Below are 16,647 nucleotides of genomic sequence, written 5' to 3'. Positions count from 1 at the left end.
AAATAAAACCAGTTACCAACTCAAAGCAAGTGCGGATTTTCCAACCCCCCCCCCCCCCCCCCCCCCCCATAAAAAGCTGTGTTCTAGCTCCCATGCAGGCCAGAGCGTCCCCCTCTCCCAAGCCCAGCTGCCAGGTTACCTCGCCCGACTGCGAGGTGCCAGCAGCAGGCAGCTCCGCTCTGCCGTCCCCGGCTGGACAGGACGGGAGGGCGGGCGGGTGGCCACGGGAAAAGTCCCGAAAATAATCTCAAAGAGGAAAAAAAAAAGAAGAGCTGAATCATAAAAGCATAATCGCCTCTGAGGTAAGAACACCCCACATTTCGGCGATCGCACGGTTCCCGCCCGGCTTTCCCACGGGGGAAGTCAGGGAGAGAGGGCAGACACCGGCCCCGCACCCCGCTGCCCACTGCCCCGCGGGGAAAGGCCGCCCCCCGGCCGCCGGACCCCCAGCCCCGCCAGCGGCACCGGCACAGCCGCGCTCCCCCCCCCCCCCCCCGCCAGTGACTCCTCCCTCGCGGCCGCGGCCCCTCAGCCCGCCGGGGCGGAACCGGGCGCCCTACAAATCCGCCGCTCCGGCGGGGCCGGCGGCAGAGCGGCGCGGGGAGGTCCCGCTGAGGAGAAAGTCCCGATTGGTGGGGAGGAGCCGCTCCTGGGGAGAGGCGAAACTTCCCCGGCAGGGAAGGAGCCGCGTCCCCGTCCCGCGGCTCCCCCTGCCCCTTTCCCCGGCCGCCGCCTGCGGCCGGACCTGCTCAGTGCCCGCCTGGCCCGTCCCGGCCGCCCCTCAGGGCTCTGACCGCCGCCCCGCGGTCGAGGGGGCCGCCCCGGCTGCCGCCCTCCGCCTCCTCTCGGCCGCGTCCTGTGGGGAGCGGCGGGAAACGGGGGGGGGGTCGTTTCCATGGTGACGGGGCCGCAGCCGGGAGGTTTTGGAGGGAAACTTTGCCGCGCGCGGGGCCGGCGAGCCCCGGCGGCGCCGAGGGGAGCGGGCGGGCCGGGGCGGCGGCTGTGAGGGCGGGGGTCCCGCCCCGGGCCGCGGCGGGGGCGACCGGCGCCCGGGCACCTCGCTGAGGAGCCGGGAAAGTTTTGCGCCGCGGAGCCGCCGCCCACCCGCGGTCCCCCGGCCGTCCCCCCTCCGCAGCTCCCGGCGGCCCGCGGAGCCCGCTGCTATGGCACCCGCCCGTCGCCGCGGGGCGAGCAGGGGGAGGCCGCCTCCGGCTGGCCGGGAGGCGGCGGGGGGGCGCGCAGCTCCCGGTCGGCGGGCGTCCTCCTCCGGCCGGCAGTGACTGCCCCGGCCCCGCTCCCTGCCCGCTCGCCATGCCTCCCCCCGCCCGCGTCTCACCGGGAACGGTGCCGGGGAAGGGCGAGGGGAGCCGCCGCCCTGTCGCTCCCTGAGCCAGCCGCCGCCTCGCCGGAGAAGCCCCGTGTCCTCCGGGCGCCGCGCGGCCCCGCAGCTCGCTGCGCCGTGAGGGCGGCGGACGCCTCGCACAGGTAAGCGGCGGGTGGGGGGGGGAGATGCGTGGGGCGGGGGTCTCCCCTTCGCCCCCAAACTTCATCCCGCCCGCAGCCGTGACCCCTCCCCGGGAGCGGCGGGCCGGGCCACGGCCGTTCCTGCCGGCGGCGGCGGGGGGGCCGGGGATACGCGCCCTTGCCCTCGGCGGGGCGCAGGGTGGGAGCGGGGACGGGCGAGGGGGCTTTCCCCCGCCAGAAGCGGACTTTGCCGGCCGAGCGGCGCGGGCTGGCGTGGCGGCGGCTGCCGCGCTCCGTGCCGCTGCCACACGCCCTCTTTTGTCTGCTCCCGGCCCCGGAGCGCCCCACGGGCTGCCGCCGCCCGCCCCGCCGGTCGGGTGCCCGGCCCGGCCCCGCCGAGTGGCTGCCCTCGGGCTTCGACCCCGTCGCCGCTCCCGCCCCCGGCGAGTTCCCCCTTCGCCTTTGTTCTCGCAGAAGTTGGGTTTTCCTTCACCTTTGTTTGAGGGGAAAAATGGTGGTGCGCTGGCGATCTGGAAGGCTGAGGGGCAGGTGGGGACCCGTTCCCTTGCGGGCACACGTTAACTCGCTGCTAAATGAATCGCTCGTCGGGTAGATGTGAGCTTACTGGTGGGGCAGACTTTGAAGCAGGAGCAGTGCGGGCAGCCTGGGTGCTCCTCGGATCTACTGACAAAAGCCTTTGCTGGTGCCTGCGCTTGAACTGGGTACGCGTGCAGCTGTTCTGCAGGTCTGGAGTTGCAGCGGCTCGGTCTGCGTGACACTAAGGACTACCGCTGCTAGCCTGTTTTGTGCACTGGTTGTGAAAAAGAAAACGGGTTTTACTGTTTAAAGGCAAAAGCGCTCAGACAGAAGTATTCCTTTAGTGTAGCGTTCTGTGTAATGCGAACTACAAAATAACCTGTAGCAACGTAGTGGACTTGCACTTTGTAATGCCTTTAGGACATGGGGCTAGGTTGCTCAACAAAATTCTGTCAGCAAAGACTTTGTGTTTCTGGCTATCTTGGGTTTAGATCAACACACTAGCAACTGTTATGTTGTTTTTCTGTAAGTAGATGATGCTTCCAAACGCTGCGATGGAAACCAAGTAAGTGTCCAGATAGAAAGAAGCAGTGCATTTTTTCCTTTGGTTACTTCTATTCTTTGCAGAAGGTGTGTGTGTGGAGGGGAAGCCCATTTAAAACAGAAAATTGTATTTCCCTTGAATGTAACTAAATTACATGATAATGAAGCCAAAGGGTCTTTCAAGTTTAGAACATTTTAATGTACTTCTCATGTTGCCAGTAAGTAGTTGTAGCAAAATACTTGCTAGAAGATAATTTTAAGACAATTTTTAGTAATTTGAAACATGAGTTACAATTAGATTTTTGTCCTGGGCTTGGAAAAACACCCTCATGGAAAAACATATTCAGTAGTTAAATAGTAATTTGGAAAATAAAATCATATATAATTTATATTTTGTTGGCATAGAAACATTTTTATTTGTTGCTCCTTTATTGGGTTGCAACAATAATCCAAATGAAAGTTGGAAAACGAGTACTGATGCAAGAGTTCACCATACTACAATTATTTCATGTGTAGAAATGATTTTGCCCAATAGAACCTAGCTGGAATTGGAACAGAGCTTCATTTTTATGGAAGCTCTGTAATCAGATTATAAAAGGTGGGCTGTCTGAATTTAATCCTGTGAAGTATGGACTCAGCAAGCCCTGCTCTGACAAAGCACTGAGCTGTATGCTGATCCTCAAGCAGGTGCGTAGTTCTGACCTCCATCCCTAATTATCACCTATGGTGTGTGTTCACTGCATACAGCAATAGGTCCAGTAACTTCAATGAAACTGTTCACTGGCTTAACTGCATTGCTGGACCTTTCCTGGACCAAGCCCTCTTTCAGGGTGTTCTGCTTGAATGCTGGATGTGTGACACAAAGTGCCTGCGCCATACACACGTGCTCACATCAGCCACAACTCACAGGTTGTATTATTCTTAATTGACTTATACCTCTCTAGGGCCAAAAGGGGAAAGTGAGAAGTGAAAATTGGTGAAGGAGTAAAGTAAGTGTATGGGACAGCAGGAGAAGACTGCTACTTCTTGTGCCTTGTTCAGTATATTTTAGGAGCCAAAAATCTGAAATGCTGAAAATTGGTGAAAACTCCCACTGAAATTACTGAAACCAGACAAGGTTATGATATAAAAAATATGAAACCTAAAGGTTGCTGTAAGGAAGGTGTTTGTTTGTTGTCCCCCTCCCCTCCCCCCCTCCCCGAAGTATGCTGTTGGTCTTCTCTGTGATAGTGGTAGAGAACGTAGTGGAAATAAGAGGAACTTCATAATCTTGCTAGTGATGATGCCTTCATTTGATTTGGTCCCATTATGCTTTATAAACAGATCAATTACTTTTAGTCTACATGTGTTTGATCTCATGATACTGGAACAAATGGGAAATTGTGAATAATCTTCTAGTGTGCAAGACTAGAGATTAAAAGTAGGATTAACTTGAGAAAACATAGGCACCTTGTGCCATTTGAGATGCCCTAAGGTATCAGATCTCTGTATGAAGCTGGCAGACAGCATCTAAGGAGAATCCGAACACTTCTAGAAAGGCAGCTGAAGGCCAGGTAGAATATACTATTAGATAGTGTTTGTACTACAGTTCTACGTAAAAGCCTTTAAGAGGACTTGCATCTGTTCTCTGAAAACCTTGTTGCTGATGCTGCAGTATGATGTGCCGCTAACTGGTGACTGCCTTTGAGTTACTCAAAGATACTAATCAATAGTTAAAGAATTAGAAATCTTGTTAGAGAAATTTGATACATATTTTAAAACAGTTGTGTACACCCTCCAAGCCCATTAGAAACAAAAGGAAACTGCAGACAGTGCTCGAGTTACTGCTTTAGTTTCAGCATAAAAATACTGTAAGGAAAATTTGTGGTTTTCTTCTTTACTGGGTAACATGTCACCCACACAATCTCTGGGTAATTAGGCCCTTAATAAGCAGATTGTTGATTGCATGGAAAGGTGAAGTGCTGACAACATCATGAATTAAGCTACTGAACAGTTGTTCTGCACAGCTGTTATCCTGCCCACTAGTTTACTAGCTGCTGGGTGTCTACCTTTTGAGTTTGTGAGAGTATGCACTGTTGTAAACTTCCACATTGGGACTTCAGTCTGACTGTACAGCAAGAGGTCATTAACTCTATTCCACCATTAACCATTTCCACATAACAGAATTCAGTACCCGGTGTATATATGTAACTGCTTTTCATATAGGTGAATCTTGCCAAGAGCAGCTCAAATGGACCTGATGATTGAATTTAGTACTGAAATATTCAATTTTGCTGGTCTCTTAGTATAAATGAAATGATGTCCTTCCAGAACTTTATTACAGTATCAGTGATCTTAAACTTAATGATTTCGCTTGGATGCCTTTTGTTAAAAATATCAAGTTTTTCTTTTTTGCATAGCTGGCCAGATGAGATGGATATTCTGTAGTACAGAGCTACTTGAAACCGTTTGTCTGCATCAGTAGCAGAACATGGTTGTATCAGTATTCTTATTTTGGTCTTTTGGTGACAGAAATATTACAAAGAGCACTTGGTGTTTTTTGAAAACAATGGCCAGAAGACCTGAGAAAGAAGGATGTTTCTCCTCAGTTGTCTCCTATGTTCTTCTGTATTTCGTGCTGGGGAAGGTGATTCTTTTTTTCTCTGTGTTTCAGTACCTAAAAAGGAGTGTCAGGGAGATGCAGGGCCACCTAACCAAAACTGGACATCTGAAAAACATCATCGGGGGATGTAGTGGTGTAACATTTCAGGAAAGGTGGTACCAAAATAGACTTGTGGAAAATGAAGCAATGAACTACCTTCTTGTGTGTAAAGTGTATGATAAGTCTTGCGAGGACTGCAAGACAGTTGTCACTTTGCTCTTATGTCCATTTATATCAACTTCTTGTTATTATTTATATCCCTCTGGAATCTTAGTGAATTGTTCCTTTTGTTGGAAGTGTGACCATTTTCCTCCACTTAAATAAGCAGAAACAAAGGACATATTTTTCTACATTGTTTTTTAATTCTACCCACTGAGCTAAATGATGAAACTCTTACTGAATCAGAGAAACTAGGATTTTGTCACTTCAATGAAGTACACTTCAGATACATACAATAACTAAACAGATTTTAAACATCACAAGAGATGTATAGTATAGGTTACTTTTCATCGCAGTTAGTTTAAAGACAGAGAACTTGAGAGGAAGAGAAAGTTCTCTTTTTATATGAATTTGTTTTTTCTCCTTCACAAGGACAGTGGACCAAAGTCTTACTGATAGTTTTTAAAACCGTAACACTAAAAAGTCCTGAAATTTGAGCCTGTTGAAACTGCATATTTCCATAATTCAGGAATTAAAGCTGGAAGGATGTTTTTAATGAAGTGATGGTACAGTTGGGTGCTAATAGCCTTTGAGTCCTGACAATTGGTTGATGGCACTTAATTCTTTAACTCAGAGTAGTAGGGGTTTGTGATTTGATGCCTGTGACCTATGCTGGGATCTGTAGCATTAGCTCAAGAGAGTGGATATGAAAGCAAAGCAAGTTTTCTAGAGCTTTCCAATGATGGTTACACTATTCTCTTACAATAATGGAGGGAATTCCAAAAGTAACTTTAATTTTTGTCAATTTAAACCACCATCAAAACAAATTAATGAGGAGGCAGTTAAAAAATGTCACTTTATTGAATTTGGCGCAATAGCGGTAACAGTAATGTAATCTGATTTTTTTTTTTCATGTTCTGCATCTGAATGTGTCTGAATAAATGGATCTGCTTATCTGTAATCAGTTGCCTATTATCAAATAACAAGTTTGTATCTAATTAATTTCATCACTTACGTTTTGCTGTGTATTAAATTAAAAAAAAAAAGTGCCATTACTTGTCCATCCACCTACTTGCATGTGTAAAATTGCAGCTTAAAGACTAGAGTTTTTTCTTTCTCCTTTGTGTGATTCAAAGTAACAGAGGCATATCATGTATTAAAATACAAAGGAAATATATACACAGTACTCAAGGTGCAGCCTCACCAGGGCCGAGCACAGAGGCGCGATCACCTCCCTGCGCCTGCTGGCCACACGATTCCCAATACAAGCCAGGATGCCGCTGGCCTTCTTGGCCACCGGGGCGCACTGCTGGCTCATGCGCAGCCAGCTGTCGACCAACACCCCGAGGTCCTTTTCTGCTGGGCAGCTTTCCAGCCACTCCTCCCTAAGCCTTTAGCATTACATGGGGTTGTTGTGACCCAGGTGCAGGACACAGCATTTGGCCTGGTTGAACAGAATCACAGAATGGTAGCAGTTGGAAGGGACCTCTGTGGGTTATCTAGTCCAGCCCTCCTGCCGAAGCAGGGTCATCTACAGCAGGCCGCAGAGGACCTTGTCCAGGCGGGTCTTGAATATCTCCAGAGAAGGAGACTCCACAACCTCCCTGGGCAGCCTGTTCCAGTGCTCCATCACCCTCAGAAGGAAGAAGTTCTTCCTCATGTTCAGCTGGAACTTCCTATGCTTCAGTTTGTGCCCATTGCCCCTTGTCCTGTCGCTGGGCACCACTGAAAAGAGCTTGGCCCCATCCTCCTGACACCCACCCTTCAGATATTTGTAAGTATATATTAGGTCCCCTCACAGCCTTCTCTTCTTCAGGCTGAACAAGCCTAGCCTTGGCCCATTGATCCAGTCTGTCCAGATCCCTCTGCAGAGCCTTCCTACCCTCAAGCAGATCGACACTCCCACTGAACTTGGTGTCATCTGCACACTTACTGAGGGTGCACTTGATCCCCTCATCGAGATCATTGATAAAGATGTTAAGCATAACTGGCCCTAAAACTGAGCCCTGGGGAACACCATTCGTGCCAGCTGGATATGTTACTCTCTCTCTGCACGGGTACAAGTGCAAACACTATCTATTTCTCTTGCTCAAATATGAAATTTGGCACTTACTGACATTGTAATAAGATGTCCGTTTAACATATTCCTTCATGAAGAGGGAGGAGAGCAGCATTGTGTCTTGGGGCAGCATTTTGTTGCAGCAAACAAGCTTTCCTAAGGAAGCATTCCTTGGAGCACGCAAGATGCACACAGCTGCTATAGCTTCACTCTTTTGCATGATCTTGTGCTCGGCACACTTGGTATGTAAGGTGTGAGGCAGCCTGCTGGACCCAGAAAAAGAGATGTGCCATGGAGCTGTGCTGTTCTAGAGACGTGGATGTCACTGTAGGGTTGTTGCAGGTCTACTGAATAAACCTGATACAGTGTATGAGACTCGGCAGGTGTATACTTATTGCTAGAAATTATTGTGTGTTTAACAGTTGGCTAGTTTCACCTGATGTATGACCATATTTCTGTAGGAAGGAGAAGTTAAATGACAGATAACAGGCAAAAAAGAAAAGGAAGAGAGCACGGGAGAAGGGAAAGTGGAAAAAGAGCAAATGACGAGCAATAATGACATAACAAAAAAATGAAGGCAGAAAAAACATGAGATATAGTAAGCTGCATTTCTAAAGATGAGTGATGCTATATTCAGTGTTATAAACAGAAATAAACTCAAAGAACGAATAGAACAGTAAGACTAAAAGATATGGTGGTGTTTCTTTTTTGAAGATTCTCATCTTTTGACTCTGAAACATTAAGAGATGAATTCTTGTCTCCGTAAGATGCATTTTTAAATGATTTGTCTTTCTTCTATATCAAAGTACAGTGCTCTGCAAAAATGATGTTAAACAGTTCTTACAGAAGATACACTGTGAGCAAATCAGTTGCAGCAGAAATACGAAAGGAAAGGGAGCTGTGGAATATAGTTTGCTTACAAAGATAGAAACTGCATTTTGAAGTATTTGCAAGTTAGGTGAACTGTTAGTTCTGTTTGCAGACAGACTAATACTCTGAACCCAAACGTTACCACCATGCAGATCTATGCAGTCTGTCATTGTCTCCCAGAGGACTAGTGAGCACAATAAGCACAGTGGGGACTTCCTTCAAAATGGTGGGTAATTAAATGGTATTTATCAAGTGAATACTTAGGAAACTAACGAGGCAAAGGTCTGCTTTCTGGCCATGAGGCCAGCCAGAGTGGTCTGGCTATGTGCAGGCGTTAAACTGTCTTCGAGACATCCAGACTGCCTTGCTGGAAGGAGCTTCTGAACTGAACTAGCTAAATGCCTGAGAGGGTGCTAGCTGACCTCAGCCACAAATGCCCCCGGCATCCTTCTGGTAGTGTGAAAGAGACACAGTGGAGTCTCACTGCCTGGACCCGTGCCTGGGCACAGCAGCTGGTACTGGGCACTAGATCCATGACTGGTTAAAATCTTTTTCCATCTCAGCCCAAACAATCTTACTACAACGATCCTAATATACATGGATTTGAAATAGAAGCAAGATATTAAAAGTTATCTTTGGAGGCCATTCATTGTCTGCTCTAATTACATTAAAAGGGATCTGATGTCAGTTAGCTATCACAGTAGTAACTTCAGTATTATGGAAACTGGCATTTGGAACATAAAGTTTAGATACACAAAATATGTGGAATTGGTGGGACATGCTGGGACACTGTACTCCCAAATGGATTGCAAGAGATTTAGCAAACAAGCACAAACTTGCACACAGAATAAATCTCTAGATGACAGTTCCTTAATGTCACAATTATAGGCCTGATAATAATAACCTGGTGCAAAAATGGCTAGCAAATATTAATAATTATTATCCAGATGCCTAACAGACTCTTCCTGGGAGGCAATGGCTTGGCTAGTAATACTGTTCATAGACTTTAGAGCAGTAGAATCACTTTGCATTAATTCAGTGCCCAAGTGCTTTCCCTGAACCCTTGTTATGACCCCTACAAAGTATTTGCTTTGCTCTTTGCCAGGAAGAAATTTCTTTTCAAATTACTTTGCAGACGCCTGTTCTGAATTTATTGCTGTTCTTTTTCTAATGCAATTTTATTCTTCTAGGACACGGCCTCATTAACTGGTGCCCACGGTGGAGTATCTGCAAGGTCCTCTATATGTTGCTGGAACATAGTTTAATAGGCTACATTATGTTAGGAAGACACAAGTCACTGTTTTCCAATCCAAGCCTGCAAACAATACGCATACCAATGAAATTATACACAGAAACATTTACTGGTTAAGGACAAGCAATGTCCTGTTTTGCAGAACTCTGGTTTGTGATTTTTCATTGTCCTGTTGGCTGTAGAGTTGAAATGGTGATGGGAAATAGGTTATAGCTGAAACTATGGTTCTTTTTTATTTTAGTTCTTAGTGTTGTGACTTTTTTTCATTCAGTTAGATTTTTTTTTTCCCCCTGTGGAATTTGGAGATTATGACTAGAAGGCATTGTATACATTATATAATTCCTTTGAAAGAGGTAAGATTGTTACAGAGTTAGAATTAGACTGTGAGAGGCTGGGCCCAGATGAAATGTATAGCTTTCTGTTAATGTTTCTTGGTAATTTTACCAATGGATTGTGCTGCTTTCATAGCATACAAATGCATTATTATTGTGCTTTGTGACATGACTTCCTGACATGTGAAGTGCATTGTTTTTCCTACTGTCTCCAAAGAATTTTGAGAATACTTAACGTTTGCTTTCATTACCATTTTTGTCACTGTGCATGTTACTAGGTATTTGCCCTGTGTTAGGGAAGGCAAAGTCCAAAGGGAGAACCTGGAGCAGAAAATGGTCTGTGTGATCCTTAGTTTCTGCAGTCCTTCCTTCTAGATGTTAGACCTCCTCCCAGGGAAAACTCTTTATCTTTTGTGCAGAATATTCTAATTCTTACTAGACACAGTTTTGTTTTGAATAAGGCTTGTCATCCTTGGTTTTCAGGTTTGAGCTTAGGAGGTAATTTTCAGGCCAGAATATTGAGTGCTTTGGAAACAGGCCTAACACTTTGCTTAATACTCCTTGAGAAGCCGATATCGGCATCACCTTCAGGTTAAATATGCTTTTGTTAAACCTTGTGGATGAAGAGATGGACTTCAGAATTCAGTTCCAAGCTTTCTTTCCTAATCTAGCTATTTTCACTTTACAGTTGAAGAGGCATCTACTGTGGAGAATGGGGAGGAAAAAAAAAAAGAAAAGGTGGACCAGTACGGCAAGCTGTGAAGTCAGATGGAGGGAGAGAGAGGGAGACTGGTTACACCAGTCTGGAACAGAGGTGGCCCTTGGAGAAGGTGCTGATGTTCTGGAAATTTGGATTGGAAGATTTTTCTGATGAGTCATTTGCTCTGGAATTAGTTGAGGATGTTGCCCTTCAACAATGAGACTGTGTCTGGGAATACCCATATTCCCAAAAGCGTGTGGCTGAAACTCTGCTACTACTTAGGGGCATGGGGCTTCTTAGGTTAGACCTGGTGCTTGGAGGTCTGGGTAATGTTTATTGTGTGGAATCTTCTATTGCTTTGTATTAATGATTTTGTTGATGTGTTGTGCCTAACTGCCTGGATTTGATTCAGTTGCACACATTCAGTAGTTCTGTGCTGCACAGAAAACTCACAGAAACTCTGGCACAGTTTGTGACACTTTCTTAAAAAATTGTAGGCAAACACAGTTTACTCCTTGACAGCTGCGGGGCTGTGAATATGATGATATTGTGAAGGCAAAATGTAGACAGAGAAGAAGATAGGTCAGTAGTATAGCAGCAACCACAGACATCAATTATTCTATAGAGGCAAGACTATATTTTTTGCAAATAATGTCTTAAACAAGTAGTAGGGAAACTCATACCTGAACAACTGGAAGTATGAGAAGTGGTTCTTGTCATGTAGTGTGACTAGAATCGTAGAATCATTAAAATCGGAAGAGACCTCTAAGATCATCAAGTCCAACCGTCAACCCAACACCACCATGCCTACTAAACCGTGTCCAGAAGTACATGCAGCATTAATATCGTAACACTGGTTTCCTTCTTGTCTTTCAGTAAATCCACAGGGAATTATGGGCCACGTGTTGGCATTTGCCATGGTTAGCAATTTAGAAGAGAAAAGACATGGTAGGGGTAACACTCAGGTCTTCAGCAGTGACAGCAGACACTTCGACATACAGCAGTAAAAGGGCCCTAGAAAAGGGGTCTAATCTGCATTTGTGCCTACTATTCTGCAGAAGTTTGTGGATTTTGAACTCTTTGCAGACACTGAACTTAAAAGCTTGTCTAGCAACAATTGCATTGCTCTGAAAGATTGCCCTTAACGTGGTCATATGCATGTTTGTACTGCTACTTGTCTGCTCTTTGACCGTAGTTCTGCCTTTTAGACTGTGATGTACTCGGTGATGTGCTATGGATAGTGTGTCCTGGGGGTGTGTTCCAGTCAAGCTTCAGCCCACGTACGGTGGTTCACAATACAGTAAGTAGACAGAGGAGGAAGGGATATTCGCAAAAGTTGTTGAGATGAGCACAAAGTTCAGGTTTTCAAGACTTTTCTTGAAGAGGAAGTTTGTTTTCAAAGCCAAGATTTTTAGCGTGCAATCACATGGACCTTGAAGTTAAGGTGCTGGGCAGGTTTCTACAATTGCTGTGCCTAAAATTACATCTTGGTAGGAAATTATCTTCTCAGACAGAGACATCAATGAGATGAATGAGACAGAAAATGTCTACAGATCCTGCTTTATACATTTCTTACTGTTTTAGATGTAGTGATGTTTTCCTGAAAGAAATAGAATTTGATTTGGTCAAAACAATCGGAATGGTTTAAAAAGCATTTAAAATCACGTTCACGTACCTCATGTGTAAAACCACCTGGCTGTGATTAAACAAACTCATTGTGTGCAAAAGCTAGAACATGACTGTTGCTGAGTGTAACTTGCTTTACACAGATTTTTCAGAAGAACTATCAGTCATAATAATCAAACTGTAAAAACAAAATACGAGCCACAGCAGAGACCTGAAAAACAGCCAGAGAAACCATCCTGGATTTCATCAAAAACCACAAGATTATACGACTTCATGTCATGGCTCTGGGAGACTGGTAAAAATTGAAGCTGATGGATGGCTTGTGTTTTAGTTCAGGATACTGTGTTGTCAAACTTTTTTATTGCTCATTCTCAGTGTGAGTTTTGTTTGTTTTTACTGAGACAAACTGTGTATTTATAGCACAGCAACTCTCTCCATTCTGCCTGGATAGTTCTTGAACAAGGAGCATGAAAAGAGCATAACTATGTAGCCAAGGTAGTATTGCATTATTTGAATGTTTATCTTAATCTACTGTGGCTCTTCTGGCTGATCTGACAGTAATTTCTGTTTTTTCTAAAGCAAACCTGTTTTTTCTGTGTATATATATGTGTATATATGGGTAATCTTGGGAGGAGAGTGGAGAGTTTAAGGAGCTATTTCCCCTCTTTTTAAAAAAAAATATATATATATCAGGTAGTGGATTAGCCTCATGTGGAGGCTTGTAGGCCCTAGTTTTGTTGTATGCTTCAAAGAATAGCAGTAGAAGCACTTTAATACTGTAGCCCTACTTTATGATGTGAACCCAAGCCACCTCTGTGTTGTATACATACAGACAAGATACCAGAGTATATTACAACATGTAGGAATCTCGTGGACATAACGTGATGTGAAAGATTTGATAACAGCTGACTTACTCCATTCATCTCTGAAATGATCATTTAAATCCTTAATTTTTTTTGTGTCCCTGCAATACTCTCTTCTCTCTTTGTTTATGTCATAGGAGATCCATCCTCTCCTCCTTTACTTCACTTCTCCCTTTTTGCTTTTTTCTACATCAGAGCAGTAAATGCTTCGGGAAGCAAATGGTATTTAGATTTGCTTATGTCTAGAGTGCACGCAGCCAGGAACTGCATGCTGGACCACTGAATGACTCCTGCAAACTTAATTTCTAAAGCTGTATAAATTACACAGGTCAGCAAAGACAAGAATTTGGATTCTCTGCTATCATTACTCACATTTAATGTCAATATAAATCCTTGATTTTAATGGAAGTTGTAATATATGTTGCAAACCTGGTGGAGGGTTAGATATTGCAGAGCGAGAATTGGATGATGCAAGCCAAAATTGTCTCTTCCTGCTGTGGTCTCAAGAACACTGTCAAGAGATTGAATTATTCTTGTTTGCTCTGGTAGTGTGGTGAGATCCTGACCATGTGAAGTCAAAGGCAGAATTCCTGTGTATTTCAACAAGGTTAGGATTTCATTCAGTGTGTTAGCTAGTCATGGAACTAGTGCTGGTTCTTACATGGCCCAGAAATGTCAAAGATGTTTCTGTGAATCATGCCTTTGTTACACAAGCAAGCCAAAACAGCTCTCAGGAGCTAGAAGGGATAGTTCAAAGCCGTGACAATCAGTTTCAGCTAATGAGCTGCCATCCTGGAAACCTCCAAAGCCTTCCAGAATGTGTTTTCTGCAAAAAAGACTTTCTAGTTTATCTAAACCATGTTAAGGTGATATTTTTGTAGCTGTTTTAATGTCCCTAAATATACGTTTTTATCAGCTGGATTTTAAAATGTGTGTCCTCTAAATTTCTAAATGATGTATCTAACATGCCTGAGTAGAATGAACTTTGTAAGTAGGAGAGATTTTTTCCATCTAATTTCTTTGATTGTAATAGAATATTATGAAAGCATGTGGTAGGTTAATTAAGTAATCAAGATGTGCACTAGATGTTTAGTTTTATTATTAGTGATATTAGTGATAACTTCTAGAAATGCCTTAACACAGATACAAAAGACTTTCTGAGGCTAGTAAATCTCAGAAGGTCAGATGTTCATTCTGCAAAAAGCTGGCCATTCATGAAAGCCCATATCCCTCACTTCAAAAATAGTAGTAAAATGTCAGTAACCTTTATATCCCAGAGTGCTTGGGCAATAAGCTTGGAGATGTAGGAAAGGTTATATAAATGTGCTGAGAATTTACTTTCTTCTGGTTCTGCAATCCCATCTGCTGGGATGGGAAATGCTGTAATTTTCTTGCCGTTACCATGATCTGACCTGCTGCTTAGTATGACATAAGGCTGTGAGACTAAGAGGTCTGTGCCTAATAAGGCTCCTCTCAGAATATACCCTGATAGCTATTAGCTGCATTTTGGAGAAAGCCTCTTCTTTCATCTACTCAGCAGTGTTCATTGATCCAGAAAAAACCTTCCTCCCAGGTTCATACGTGAAAAGACGTGAAGAAGTGACTGAGCGTGCACGCTTCCATTGACACAGCGTCACTGGGGACTGAACTGCCGGGCTGAGGTCTTAGTTCTCTCTGCCACAGGTCAGAGTTTCAGCAGCTGCTGAGGAAAATTTGGGCTTGCTGTGAATATTGGTGTTTGCGATTCATTAGACTTAAAGTGTCTCGTTGTATGAAATGAAGAACAGCCAGTTGCTTAAGCAGTGTGGTAACTGTTGCATTCTGGTGCTGGACAGTTTGTACTGTTAATGTAATTGCAACATCATTATTAAATTTGTAGTGTGTTTCCGAGCTGTTTTAAATGCAGAGTCTTACACCTAAACCTTTAAACAACATTATTTAGAAATAATGTATTCAAATTGTAATGGTCTTGCTACAGAAGCACAGGCATAAGATTTGAAGAGCTTGTCTGACTCCTCTTTCTCAGAAACGCAGAGGTACCTAGTTCCTGTGTTACTTTCATCCCTTTGGAGAACATGATCTTCGGTGTCTGTTCCTTCAGTTTGTCTATATGCAAAATGGGGATATTTCTATAGGAGACTTAACACTCATAAACACTCATAAATACTCATGAGGGTTTTTTGAATGAAAAATGTTATGCAAAATCAAATCAGTATTATATACCCTGAGTGAGAAGAGTTGTGAATGTTGGTGCCTGAGCACAGTCATTACTGGCAGAAGGCATCTTGATGCACCAAAATGTATTGGAAATCAAAATATTGACACTGAAAATAAAATAACAATTTAAATTGGAAACATTTCTAACAGTGAGAAAAATTAATTCTTAAAGTACCTTCTAAGAGCTGTGTTGTCTCTCTTAAAATCAAGACTATCTTTCTGAAATATCTAACTCAAGGAGAAGTTACAAGCTTCATACAGAATTCAGGTGAATTTCCTTGGTTATGTATGCAGCATGCATATGGCAATGATCTTTTCTGGCCTAAAATATCCATGTGTATATATTTTTTGGTGGAACAGTCATATGTTTGTGGCTAAATAGTGCTTTTCTCTAAAGGGATTTAAATTCCATCAAAGCTATTACTTTGAAATGTATAATGTAAGCTCATTATTTAGACAAACATAATGGCCTAGATGTTTATTTTAGGCAACTCTCTCCAGCTGTATTAATAAATAGATGTTGGAGAGATTGGATGTGGTTCTCCAGCATGCATCTCCTTGGATAAAGTTTAGATTGCACGTGCTTAGTGTGGCGAATGGAACAAATGTGTCTAAGTAGGAGTAAAATTCCGCAGACACACTGTGCCTTTAAAGCATTATTAGTGTGTGGCAAAAGTAGGGTTGGTATTGGTAAGTGTGGCTCACAAAATTCTGTACCATGTGGTGATGCATGAGCCAATATGGGCACCAGACATGGGGTGGCTGTTACATGTGTGGTCCAGATGAGCTGGTCTACATGTCTCCATGTAGGACTGAATAATTTACGCAAACCCTGTGTGTTTAGGAGCAGTTGTCGCACTACGAGTTGTAACGAGCAAGGTTTAATGTACAGTACTGCATACCAGCAACTTGGTAATATTTTGATGGCTTGAACAAAGACTCGAATCATGTCTTACATGGCACACAACTAGATCATTTCAGCATTTCCTGAACTGTTTCTGAGTTGAAATAACAGTCTTTCTTTTGTCTTCATTGGTAGCTTATAGGAAAATTGACATGAATTGCATACCTGATCTAACTTTGGAGTTAGCGGTAGAGGTCTCTTCCAGCCTAAATTTTTCTGTAGTTCTGTGATTCATTAATAATTGGTTTTGATTTGTATGTGTGTAAGAATGAGTTGCGCACTTCAGGGCTGTGCAGCTGGACATAATTGGGGCCATTGCAGATGTGGAGGAGTCTGTAAACACCCTTACTGACTGTGGAGATGAGGTCCACTGTCTGTATCACACTGCTTATGACTTCTGCCCTGTGAAATTTCCTGCCTGAATTCCTGGTTGTGTGTTGGCTCAGCTGTTTGTCAGGAAAGCCCGAGCCTTGTCCTGGG

The 16,647-nt window shown here is 44.3% G+C and overlaps 1 protein-coding gene across 2 annotated transcripts in view; it reads left to right on the top strand.

Moving 5' to 3' along the window:
• The first annotated feature begins 229 nt into the window (after nucleotides 1–229).
• TMEM200A (transmembrane protein 200A) overlaps nucleotides 230–16,647 on the top strand; it is a 62,953-nt gene continuing 46,535 nt past the window's right edge. The window contains exon 1 of one of the 2 annotated variants that reach the window (XM_075446758.1): nucleotides 230–302. The gene's annotated coding sequence lies outside the window, so the exon portion shown is untranslated. Of the gene's footprint in view, nucleotides 303–1,214; nucleotides 1,486–16,647 lie in introns of those variants that run through there. The other variant, XM_075446773.1, reaches the window with a different exon arrangement.

Source organism: Opisthocomus hoazin, chromosome 2 (genome assembly GCF_030867145.1).
Source record: "Opisthocomus hoazin isolate bOpiHoa1 chromosome 2, bOpiHoa1.hap1, whole genome shotgun sequence".
NCBI lineage: Eukaryota > Metazoa > Chordata > Aves > Opisthocomiformes > Opisthocomidae > Opisthocomus > Opisthocomus hoazin.
This window is presented reverse-complemented; position numbering and strand designations above follow the sequence as displayed.